This window comes from Lycium barbarum, chromosome 9 (assembly GCF_019175385.1).
Source record: "Lycium barbarum isolate Lr01 chromosome 9, ASM1917538v2, whole genome shotgun sequence".
Lineage (NCBI taxonomy): Eukaryota > Viridiplantae > Streptophyta > Magnoliopsida > Solanales > Solanaceae > Lycium > Lycium barbarum.
Window position 1 is genome coordinate 29435334 of NC_083345.1, and position 13191 is coordinate 29448524.

Consider the following 13191-nt stretch of genomic DNA (forward strand, 5'->3'; position numbering starts at 1 on the left):
TGCAATTGTTATGGTATTGTTGTGGAAGTTGTAGCCGTGTAGGTGTGCATTGTGTGCAAGTGAAGAACTAATTTCATTTAGTATTTTAATTGTTGTTGTGATAGACTATATAATGAATAATGAGGACTTCATGGTTAGGGATGAAGTAGTGTGTGAATTGAATTGAATTGAACTGAATTGAATGTTGAAGTGCTGCTAAAATCATTGTTGGTATTGTTGATAGTTTGGCCGGGTTGAATTCCCGGATTATTGTTGATTAAAATTGGCCGAGTTAGAATCTCGGGGATGGAGTATTTACAGGGGAGGTGCTGCCGAAATTTCGGCAGACCATAAGTGAATGTACTTGAAAGGTTAAGACAAGTATATGACGATGAATTTAACGATAATGTCGATCTTCTTGAATTTAGACTAACAAGTTGGACGAATAAGTGTAGCTAGTAAGGCGCGACACAGGTATGTAAGGCTCGTCCCTTTTCTTGTAAAGGCATGATCCCCACGTCATAATGTCTTGAATGTTTTTATATCTTCCTTACTTGCAAAAGCTAGAAGTCTATGACTCCAAGTTATAAGTCTTTTTCCTAATAGTTCATAATTGGTTTTCTTTCAAAATGTCCATATTTTTCCAAAAACCAAGTTTTAAGAGATTGAAAGCTTTTATGACTTAAATGATGAACATGATTTCATAATGGTAACGATGACGTCAAATATGAGAAAATGCCCATGACATATATGTTGACGATATGATCCCACCATGAATATGACAATATGAAAATGTTAAGTTATTCCTTGATTTCTCAACTCTATTATGGATAATGATTACTTTAAAGGTTCCAAGTATATGAAACGATGCCTTATAATCATGTTTTATGTTTTCTCATGATGACACTCTTCATTGATAGTCTCGCCTTATAATACTAGTTCCTTCAAGGTGGGACACGGCGCCCATGGCTATTCCATAATATAATCGGAGGTTACCGACCTTACGTCACTCCGATGGATACATGATTCTCTTTGGGCTCTCCTGCATGCTTACATGATATATGTATATGTACATGGGGTGGGGGAAGGGATATATGGGGGAGGGGAAGGGACACATGTTTCATTGCCACCTGGTCAGCTGGCGTTATCATCCCGGACGCGGGATGCCCGGACGCGGGATATATGGGCTAGTGATACACTCAAATTACACCTATTATTGGTATAACGCGGACGTTGTCAAATATAGTAACCCAACAAGGTTGGGGTCGAATCCCACAGGGAATATGGTGTGAAAAGGTTACTAAAGTCGTAAATGCTAAGTTCTAGGTCTAATATCTTAATCCGTTAATGTTGGTAAAAGTTGGGTTTTGTCTATGACTAATTTCTAAACTATTGTTTTAGTGACTATTTATGGTAAAAGAAACTAAGGTTGTGTCCCCGTTAGATAGGGTGTATGATCATGGGTATTGATCTTGATATACTTGTAATGGATCATTATATGAATGCACTTAATCTCTATGTGAATCTCTACTATTTCCCAATAAATAAAGATTATATCTTTCTATGATTTTCCCAAATATAAGAAAGTGATTATGAAGAACGATTAATCATGCCAAGTAAACTCCTCTTATTCCTAAGTGAATTTATTAAACAAAGTTTAAAGCTTTGAGTTCTTGTTAATTATTCTTACCAACCCTAATTATTTTCCCAAATAAATTAAGGTTTATGGCTTTAATCAATGTTTGCAACCATTAATTATGAATAAAGAATGAAGAATAATCAAACCCTAATAATCCATTATGTGTATATCAATCACAACACCCAATCACAAAACACCCATCATTGGGTTCACAACCCTAGTAAGGAAATTTAGCTACTCATGACAAAGAACAAGAAATAAGAAATTGAAGAATTCATAAATGCTTACTTTGGAATAAAAAAAGAATTTATAATACTTGAATTGATGTTTGAATCTTCAAAAACTAGAGAGAAGTTTTTGTTCTAAGTCAAGAGACAAAAATATATTGAATGGTGACTATTAAAACCCTACAATGACTATTTATAGGTTTTGAAAATACATAAGTTACAGATTTTGCACTTCAGTCCCGTCATGATGAAATACGGTCCGTAAATCACTTTACGGACCGTAAACATGGTTTACGCCCAACTCGTTCTCTCAGCTGTGTGCAACTTATCCTTCCAAAATACGGACCGTAAAGTGGTTTACGGTCCGTAAACTGCTTGGTCGTAATTCAACATCTGATACTTCAACTTTCTGCCAGATGCTCAACTGGTTAAATACGTGATGGAATACGGACCGTAAACTGAAATACGGTCCGTAAACCTAGCTCGTAAACCACCATCTTCTCAGCTTGACTTTCTGGTTCTGTTATCCTTAAACACGACCATGGAATACGGCCCGTATTGTAGAATACGGACCGTAAACATCACTTTACGACCTTGTTCTGCACTTCAACTGTGATTGTGCCGAATCTGTTCCTTTACCTGAAAAACACTAAAAACCACGTAAAATCACATAGGCTTGCTTAAAAACAAGTAAAACTTAGAGTCAAAAAACATCGATTGTGGCGTAAAACCACGCCACATCAACACCCCCAACTTAAAGTATTTGCTTGTCCTCAAGCAGGCCATACCACACAACGACTCAATCTAACACTTAGATATTATAAAATAACAATGTCTACATCGGTTTTGACTTGGAACTTTTGGCATGCATGTTCCCTTTCAACTGACCACCCCAACTGTAATTTGTAAAGCAATATACACACTTGAAGAATGTTATGACTAATCATGAAGCTTCTATACATGACATCACATTATCGAACATGCTTTTGTTCACAAAAACGCTACTTTCGGCAGTCACTTTATTTTGTTCAATTCTCATCCTTATGCCCTCACATAGACCAAAGAATGTCCCAACACACGTATATACAACAAGAATGGGACGAAGATGAAAGAGAAGAGAAAACACTCACACTCACAAAGAAATTCATATCGACACATGCAAATACCATAGGCTTGCCCTTATTTTCTATGTTTTCATCCTAGGCTCGTTCGGTTGTGATCACATTAGGACTTGTTTCAGCTTGTAATGTAGGCTTCGGGACGGGTAGGATACTTTTTGGGTATTAGTGACTCACCCTCCTTGACACTACAACATCTCTTTACCTTGATTCGCCTCTTTTCTTTCCAACCCCTTTATTTTCTTTCACGTTTTTCGACCTCGAGGTGGTTTTATTCCTATCCAACTAGCAATTTTTTTTGGGTTTAAATTTTTCTGATGATGATTTTTTTTTTGGGATTTATTTAGTGTCAACTACCACATCGACTCTCTATTAGCAAATTCCACCACCCCCAACCTTTGTTCTCAACATCCACTTCACATTTGATTTACCCCCAACTTAGGCGCTTGGCCTCGTCTATCTAGTAGCATCAAGGAGGGAACGGGTGCGAAGATGGGTAAATTTCACAACGGGTGGGGTTTCATTCGGCTAACCAAGAAAAAGGTCAAAAAGGCTCAAAAAGGGACAACTAGTGATATTTTCAGCTTTTGGAGAGGCTTATTTAGGCACAGTGACTTAACACAAAGAAAGCGTACGATCCTGTCACAACCAAACTAGCTTTCGTATTTCAAACAAGACCAACCAGGCAAGTTCTAGATTATACATGCGTAAACAGAATTAAACTAACGACTCACACTCACATCGGCATAAGGACAATCATTTTTACACTTGTGACCTCCTAAGTAATCATTCCTCACACACAACACCCCAATAATCACAATGTCATATCAAGAATCAATCATGTCAGACTATAACTGTTCTAAGTATGCATTTTTCAAAAATTTTGAGGGGTCCAAATTTTCAACAAACTACAACACATGCCATTAGTTACAAAGTAACAACAAATAAGTCAAAATTATTCTATTCAACCTAAGCAACATCCTAAACATGCCAGTTTCAACAAAATAAAACCCCCCTCAGGAAAAGAACTCTGGCAAAGAAAAGCCGAGGGGGTTCCTAAACACCTATTTACACTATTCTACTATCAATTAGTCCCACCCCCAACTCAAGAATCAAGCACTGTCTCAGTGCTTCAGTTATAAGAATGAGGGAAAGGAAATGGTACCTTGTTGCTGGGAGCACCTCATGACTGGCCTGCCGCATCTGGCGGTTGACTGGAGGACTCTCCTGGTTGGCGCTGCGGCTCAACTAGTGACTGAAAGATCGCCTGCTGCAGGTCCTCCTTTTCACTCCTCTTTAATCTCCTAGCCAACTCCTCCGGGTCCTCGGATGAGGCAAGAACCCTTTTTCCAGTATTGCGAACAGAGGGTTCGGCCTCCTCCGTCTCCTCCTCAGAATCCAGCAAGTCCAGCACCTTGAATGTGGTAGGCAAAATGGGCTGTGGTGCTGGTGCTGGTGTGGCTATCATCCCGTGCCCCTTGAGTGTTTCAAGCTCCTTTTTCAGCTTCTCCAACTCACTCCTCAAGGAACTAGACTCCCCACCGGGTGCGGTCTGCTCTCGAGTCAACAATCTCGCCTCAAAGCTGTCAAGTCTAGCCTGATACACCTCGTGCTTTTTCTCAAACTCAGTACGGATCTCTGTGGTCACCTCAGTAACCAGCTGCTGCACTATTTTCTTCACCGTCGGCCTAAATTGTAGCAAGATTTTGTCTACTTGCCATTCGGTCCGCACCGCTTTAATTGCAATCTGGCTGTAATTACCAGGACTGAAGTGCAGCAATCCCAGCTCTAGATCAGCAGGCTCGGCTGTCGCAGCAGCAGTGGCGGACCCCGAAGGATGATCCTGTGTGACCGTAGGTGGTGGTGGAGTTCTTGCCTCAGAACTACCAAGTGTGGCAACGGCCTCCTGAGCATGGACAGTCCCAGAAACACCTGTCGTGGTAACCTCAAGCCCAGTAGTAGAAGCACCAAAATCGGACCCTACTGGATCAATCCCATAACCACGGCTCGGACTCAACTCTAACTGAGTGTCGTTGTTATCACCGGACTGATCTGCCTCCCGGTCCTTTTTGCTTACCGGCTTGTTTTTCCTCCAATCCCCTACATGTGCGGCGGTGATGGTACCGTCCCAATCTGGAAGCCGAACTATCTTTGCCCGTCGACATAATTCCGTGATCAGACACGGAAAGACCATGTTTTGGTTGGGCTTGTGTGCCCGCACATGCAGCTCCTCAGCTATTAACTCGCCAATATCCATCGGGTACCGTGACATAAAGGAGGCAATAGTTACTGCCTGACTGGTGGACAGGGTATTATCTGCCTGGGTTGGCGTGATCCTGTACCGCAGCAACGTCCACCAGAATTTAGCCTCTGTGGACAAACAGCTTTTAGTGATCTTCACTTTCCCATCATTAGTCCATTTCTGCTCGTGTGGCTCAGCTGTGATAAGTGCTGCAGTCCACTCCCTGACGGATTTCTTGTCCTTCCTGTCGCGTTTGTCTAGGAACAGGCTCAAATCAGTAGGAGCCACAAAATCATCACCAAACAGGACCCTATTGATGGCTTTGGAGGAAATATCAACCAGGGAGTTCCGGACCGTCACATTTTCCAGCATGGGAATCTGATGCCAAGCAAGACTCCACTTCTTCATCGACATTAGGACGGCCCCATATGAAGCATAGAACTCTCGCACAATATGCGGAGCATACTCTCCCGGCTCATGAGTGAGTGCATCTAACTTGTACCCTTTGATGGTATCATCCAGCTGTGGATGAGCTGAAATACTATCGAAAATCAGCCGCCGTTCTTCAAATATTTTCCGCAGCGGCTGTCCATCAGTTCCTGTCCCGACCATCCATTGGTCATACAACTGCTTTGACCCCTTTACCGAGAACCGCAGCTTCTCTTCATCCAACCGTTTGGTCTTGACGACCAGCTTACGACCCTTAGGTGGCGTATCATCAACTGGATCACTGCCCTCACTAGGCCCTGCTGAGTCACTCTCTGGTGGAGTCTGGGTGGCAGCCCCCCTTCTTGATGCCTCCGCGTCAGAATCCCCCTCTTCAGACTGGGAGGCTTCCGACGCAGACTTTGATGGAGTCATGGGTGAGGGCAGGGTTGATGTGGTTGCCATTTTGTCTTGGGTGGGGCCCCCCCGGACTTTTGGTGGCGGTATAACCTCGGCACACTCGGATCCTGATTGTTCCCCTTCCGAAGTGGAAGGTTCATCTATCAACATTGAATCCGAGCGCGCTCTCTTTTTCTTGCCCGTGCTGTGGGCCCCCGCTCTCGTTGCTTTTCTTTTCTGACCCATTCCTACAAAAGACACCACATATCAGTTATCATGAACAATCAACCAAAGATAAGAGTATATGGCCGTGCACAGAATACATGTTCTGTCTGTGGTCATAAACACAAAATACGGACCGTAAACTGGTTTACGGTCCGTAAACTGCGATCGTAAATTGAGCAGTCATCTTCAGAACATTCTGTCCCCTGGTGAAATCTTAAATACGGACCGTAAACTAGTTTACGGTCCGTAAAGTTTTATCGTAAACTGGGATTCCTTTAGGATGTCATTCTGTCCACTTAACATGCTTAAATACGGACCGTAAAGTGCAATAAGGTCCGTAATGTGCAGTCGTAATTCGCACCACAGACAGACACATATTTTGATTTCACAATTTCATATCATATCTCGGTTTCACATTGTGTTGGGGTTTAGGCTACTCAGACTTCGCCTATTTTTCTATCAATATTCATAATTCCCGCGAGTGTCAAGCCATTGGTGGGCAGACCAAAAACTTCAAATTTTGAAGTATGGAATGCCCTCCAACCCATTTGGGTGTTATTAATAATTACCCACGAGAATTAAAAGAAATTGAACACCTCTATCCCTTCACTAGATCATTAACCAAGGGAATTAAGCACTTAATTTCACCAACACAGTCTAAACAATCACTTACCACCAAGTTCAAGTTCACAGATAACAAAGAAGGATGGGGAGCATGAGTCATACCTTTCAATGATGAATCAGACCACTAGAAACACAGATTTGTAGAGCACCACTGCAATCACACACGAAATTAAACCTAGGGCAGAGGGAGATTTCGAATTCTTGGTGAGATGGAATTGTTGGTGGGCTAAGTTTTGATTTTTGGGTGGAGTTTGCGTATTTATGGTGGTTAGGAAGATGGAAGGTGATGGTTTAATGGTGGGTAGACGTGGGGATGGAAGAGAATGGAAAAGAAGATGTGAAGATGGAGAGAAGTCGATTGGAGTGTTTGGTTCATCTGCCCTGGTTTAAATCGTGGGGGGTTTTATTTAAATTGCTGCGTTTTTTTTTTGTTCTAAATACGGTCCGTAAATTGATTTACGGCCCGTATTTAGAGATGTTATATCGGGCAGTACACTGTATTGTCTCATGTTAGTTTACGTTCAGGTTTACGGACCGTATTGTGAAATACGGTCCGTCCTAGGTGGTCGTAAACCAGCATGTTACATTACAGTGCTCACTGTTTTGCAGCATTGTTAAATATGCCCTGTGGTACGAGCCGTATTGTGAAATATGGTCCGTATACTTCAGGCGTCTTTTGCAATGTTGCAGAACAGTGTCTGACAACTGAACTTACCTGCTCCTCAGCAGAATTTTTCTGTCATATATTCCTGCACCAAAACAACCATTACCCTATATGTACGAAGAATAACAAAGAAAAATAAATATTACACTTGGGTTGCCTCCCAAGAAGCGCTTGATTTAACATTGCGGCACGACGGTGGTGACCATTCACTTCTTCTCTTGGTACACCAGATCATTGTTCGTTCCGAGGTGTTTCAACCTGTAGCGATCAACAATCCTATCCTCCGAAACCATTCCGTGGTAGTGCTTCAATCTCTGCCCATTCACCTTAAATGTCCGAGTACCATCTCCGGACTTCAATTCAACCGCACCATGGGGTGAGGCACCTACCACCTCAAACGGACCAGACCACCTGGATTTCAGCTTATCCGGTAGCAACTTCAGCCGAGAGTTAAACAGTAATACAGAGTCGCCCTTGTAGAACTCTCGCTTCAGAATCTTCTTGTCATGGTATTGCTTCATCCTTTCTTTATAGAGGGCTACACTCTCATACGCCTGGTACCGAAATTCATCCATCTCATTTAATTGGAACAACCGCAGCTTGGTTGCTTCCTCCCAATCCATGTTCAGCTTCTTCAGCACCCACATAGCTTTGTGTTCAAGTTCAACCGGCAAGTGACAAGCTTTCCTGAATACAAGATTGAAGGGAGAAGTCCCAATTGGAGTCTTGAAAGCAGTCCGGTATGCCCACAGAGCATCATCGAGCTTGCGGGCCCAATCAGTTCTATTGGCATTCACTGTCTTTGCTAGACTACTTTTGATCTCCCTATTGGACACTTCAACCTGTCCACTTGTCTGAGGGTGGTAAGGCGTTGCTACCCTATGCTTTACACCATATTTCTCCATCAGTCCCGCGAATGCTTTATTGCAAAAGTGGGATCCACCATCGCTGATTATCGCCCTCGGAGTACCAAAACGAGTAAATATGTTCTTCTTAAGGAACCCCATAACACTCTTGGCCTCATTATTGGGTAAAGCCACCGCTTCTACCCATTTTGACACATAATCCACAGCTACCAAGATGTATTTCATTCCACCAGAACTCACAAAAGGTCCCATAAAGTCGATCCCCCAGACATCGAACACTTCCACCTCCATAACAAAATTCATAGGCATCTCTTGCCTTCTGCCGATATTCCCTTGCCTTTCACATTGGTCACAGGACCGTACCAAAAGATTAGCATCATGAAAAATAGTCGGCCAGTAATATCCGCACTCAAGTACCTTGGCTGCAGTCCGGTTTCCGCTATGATGACCCCCAACAGGAGAGTCATGGCATGCCTTTAGAATTGCCATCACTTCACTTTCCGGAACACAACGCCAAATGATGTTATCAGCGCATGTGCGGAACAAATAAGGCTCGTCCCAATAGTACTGTTGAGCATCCTGCAAGAATTTCTTCTTTTGGTAAGTTTTGATATCATCGGGAACTATACCTGTTACCAAATAATTGGCAAAATCAGCATACCATGGTGCTACCTCATTTGACACCGCCAACACCCTCTCGTCTGGAAAAGCATCATCTATATCAAGCTCATCAGACGGTCTCCCGGCTTCTTCAAGCCGAGAGAGATGGTCAGCCACCCGGTTTTCAGTGCCCTTTCGGTCTTTTACCTCAAAATCTAACTCTTGCAGCAGTAGCACCCATCTGATCAGTCGCGGCTTTGCTTCCTTCTTTGCCATGAGGTATCTCAAGGCTGCATGATCAGTATAAACCACAACTTTGGACCCCAACAAGTAGGCCCAAAAGTTTTCGAAGGCAAACACAATGGCAAGCAACTCTTGCTCCGTCACTGTGTAATTCATTTGTGCAGCATTCAGTGTTCTACTAGCATAATAGATCGGGTGCATAATTTTATTGTGCCTCTACCCAAGCACAGCACCAATCGCAAAACCACTAGCATCACACATCAGTTCGAATGGTAGGGACCAGTTAGGAGCTACTATAATAGGAGCAGTAGTGAGACGCTCTTTTAACTCCTCAAACGCCTTCTGGCACTTCTCATCAAACACAAATTTAGCCTCTTTTTCAAGAAGCTTGCACAAAGGATTGACAACTTTAGAGAAAGCTTTGATGAAGCGCCTGTAGAACCCAGCATGCCCCAAGAAACTTCGAACACCTTTGACTGAGATAGGTGGAGGAAGTTTGGAGATCACATCAATTTTTGCTTGATCGACCTCGATGCCCTTTTCAGAGATTTTGTGACCGAGGACAATTCCTTCCTTCACCATAAAATGGCATTTCTCCCAGTTCAGCACCAGATTAGTCTCTTCACACCTTTTTAGCACTTGACCCAGATGGCCAAGACAATCATCAAATGAGTCACCCACCACGGAAAAATCATCCATGAACACCTCCAAGAAATCCTCCACCATGTCGGAGAAGATTGACATCATGCACCTCTGAAAGGTCGCTGGTGCATTACACAAACCAAAAGGCATCCGACTGAATGCAAATGTCCCATAAGGACAAGTGAACGTGGTCTTCTCCTGATCTTCCAGAGCAATGTTGATCTGATTGTAACCCGAATAACCACCAAGGAAACAATAATAAGAACACCCTGCTAGTCTATCCAACATCTGATCAATGAAGGGCATAGGGAAGTGGTCCTTGCTCGTGGCTGTGTTAAGCTTGCGATAATCCATGAAAACTCTCCAACCGGTGACAGTTCTGGTCAGGATCAACTCATTCTTCGCATTCGGTACAATAGTAATGCCGCCCTTCTTAGGAACACATTGGACCGGGCTCACCCATTTACTATCAGCGATCGGGAAAACCACGCCTGCATCTAGCCATTTGATGATTTCTTTCTTGACGACCTCTTGCATATTCTCATTTAGTCGCCTCTGATGCTCTACACTTGGTTTGCTGCCCTCCTCCAACTGAATTTTGTGCTCACAGATCCCAGATGGGATACCTCGAATATCTGCTATGGTCCAACCAATAGCACGCCTATACTCCCTCAATACCTCCAAAAGTTGCACAATCTGCTCCTCAGTCAATGAAGCTGAAACAATCACCGGTAATGTGCTGTCGGGACCAAGGAACTCATATTTCAGGTGTGACGGGAGCTGCTTAAGCTCCAACTTAGGTGGCTCAATGATCGAAGGCTTTGATGGAGGAGTTGTTCTATTTTCCAGATCAAGACTTAGCTTCTTTGGGTGGTTTGTGTATGAGCCCAACCCAACAAGTGAGTTAACTGTCTCCTCATAGCCTTCCATGTCTTCAGCATCGAAATTCATCAGAATGCCAGCCAAAGCCTCACCCAAGCTCTATTCTTCCATTTTGAACTCCACTGCATCATCAACTACATCAAATGAATCAATTACCGAAATACTCTCATAAGCACTTGGTAACTTCATCCCTTTGCTAGCCTGAAAAGTCACTTCTTCATTGTTGACTCGAAACTTGATTTCATTTTTTTCAGAATCCATCAAAGCCCTCCCTGTAGCAAGGAAAGGCCTCCCCAGAATGATAGGAATGTCCCGATCAACAGCACAGTCAAGAATCACAAAGTCAGCGGGCAACAAAAACTCACCAACCCGCACAATCACATCATCAACCACCCCAACAGGTCTTTTGATAGACCTATCAGCCATCTGCAACCTCATCGTAGTCGGCCGTGGCATTCCCAAACCTGATTGCTTATATATAGCAAGGGGCATCAAATTAATACTCGCCCCATTATCACACAAAGCGCGAGCAATGTCATGGTACCCAATAGAACAAGGAATGGTGAATGCCCCAGGATCTCCCTTTTTCTGAACAGTTGTGGTTGAGATAATAGAACTCACAGTGTGAGTCAAACTCACGGTTTCATGTTGAACCGTCTTCTTCTTAGTCAACAACTCCTTCAGATATTTCGCAAAACCGGGCATCTCTTTGACAGCTTCCAAGAAGGGAAAGTTCAGAGATAACTGCTTCAGCTGATCATAAAACTTTTCAAATTTCGCATCTTCATTCTTCTTTACCAACCTCTGAGGAAATGGAGGTTTAGCTTTGAAAAGCTGTGTCAAAGGGCGGAGAGCCCCTTTTACAGCCTGCTTACTTGTGTCATCAGCTTCTCTCACCATCTCTGGAATATCAGCAACCTTCTTGTCAGTAGGCCTCTTATCAGCAATAATGGGTGTTTCATACTGCACCTCATTCTCTTCATTTATCTGCTCAAGATCAGTCACCTCCTCAGCAGCCCCCTGTATTGTTTTGCCACTTCTAGTAGTGATGGAAAATGCGCGGTCTATACCGCCTCCCCCATTCTTGGGATTTGGAATAGTGTCACTCGGAAGTCCTCCCTTTTTAGGAGGGTGATGCTCTCTGGATATATCCCTCATCTGCGACTGAAGCTTCTGAATATCTGCTGTATGAGAACCCACTGTCTCTGTCAGCCCAGATAAAGTCCTTTCAGACTTCGATTGATTAGCCAGAATCTTCTCCAGCATTGCTTCAACTTTTGAACTACCCTGCTCTGTCGACTGCCCTTTTGGTGGTATATAAGGATTGGAACTTTTGTTCCCAAAATTGTTGTTGTTGTTGTAGCTCCCTTGGTTCGCACCACCATAGTTATTGTTGTAGTTCCCAGAGTTGTTGTAAGCACCTTGACCTTGCTGAGGTCTCCATTGATTCTGATTTTGATAGCCACTTTGGTAATTCTGTCTTTGATAACTCCCTTGAGAGTTATTGACATAATTGGCATCTTCAACCTGCATAGGTGGCCCATCAAGGAATGGACCATCATGAGCATGGTACATCCCTTTTGGCAAAACTACATCATCCTCACAAACATTTACTTTTTTGATCTGAGATTCATCGAAATTCTTCGCCAGCAAGGAAATATTTGTTGCAAGCTCTGCCAATGTTTGCTGGGTATCCTGATTTTCCTTCACTATATTCTGGAGCATAGCACTACCATATGGTACCACTTCAGCATTGTTTGAGTGCCAAGCCTGATTATGAGTTGTCAGCTTGTTAAGTATGGTGGTCACTCGTCGAAAGGTCTTGTTCATAAAACACCCATCAGCTGCATTGTTAGCTACTGACTGTGTCACTGGATCTAACCCTATGTAGAACTTCTCCATCAATATATTTTCCGGAAAACCATGATTAGGGCTCTTCTGCTAATACTCTTTGAACCTCTCACAGGCTTCATATAGTTGTTCCCCCGGTCGCTGCTTGAATTCATAAATCTTGTCGCGAATCTCAGCCTTCTTGCTAGGGGGGTACCACTTTGTAAGAAAAACAACTACCATTTCTGCCCATGAAGTAATCGAATTTCGGGGCAGCTTCTCGAACCATGTTCTTGCCTCCCCAGCTAAGGAATATTTGAATAACCTCAACCGAATAGCATCTTGTGGAACATTGTTCTGGATATGATTAGCACACACATCCACAAAATTCTGCAAATGACGTTGAGGGTCATTCTCGGTAGAGTTCCGAAAGTATCCCTCAAGTTTCAACAGCTGATATAAAGATGAGTCAATTTTCACTGTAGCAGCTCTAACTCGAGGCTGAACAATAGCAGATGCATAGTCCTCCTCTTGGACGAGTTCAACAAAAATATTCTCATCATCAGATTCATTCGCCTGATTGTT

At 43.2% G+C, this 13191-nt stretch overlaps 1 non-coding gene across 1 annotated transcript; it reads left to right on the top strand.

Moving 5' to 3' along the window:
- Positions 1 to 12694: 12694 nt before the first annotated feature.
- LOC132612445 (small nucleolar RNA R71) lies at positions 12695 to 12800 on the top strand. The gene has a single exon (XR_009571805.1). It is a non-coding gene; the product is annotated as a small nucleolar RNA R71 (small nucleolar RNA).
- The last annotated feature ends 391 nt before the right edge of the window (positions 12801 to 13191 follow it).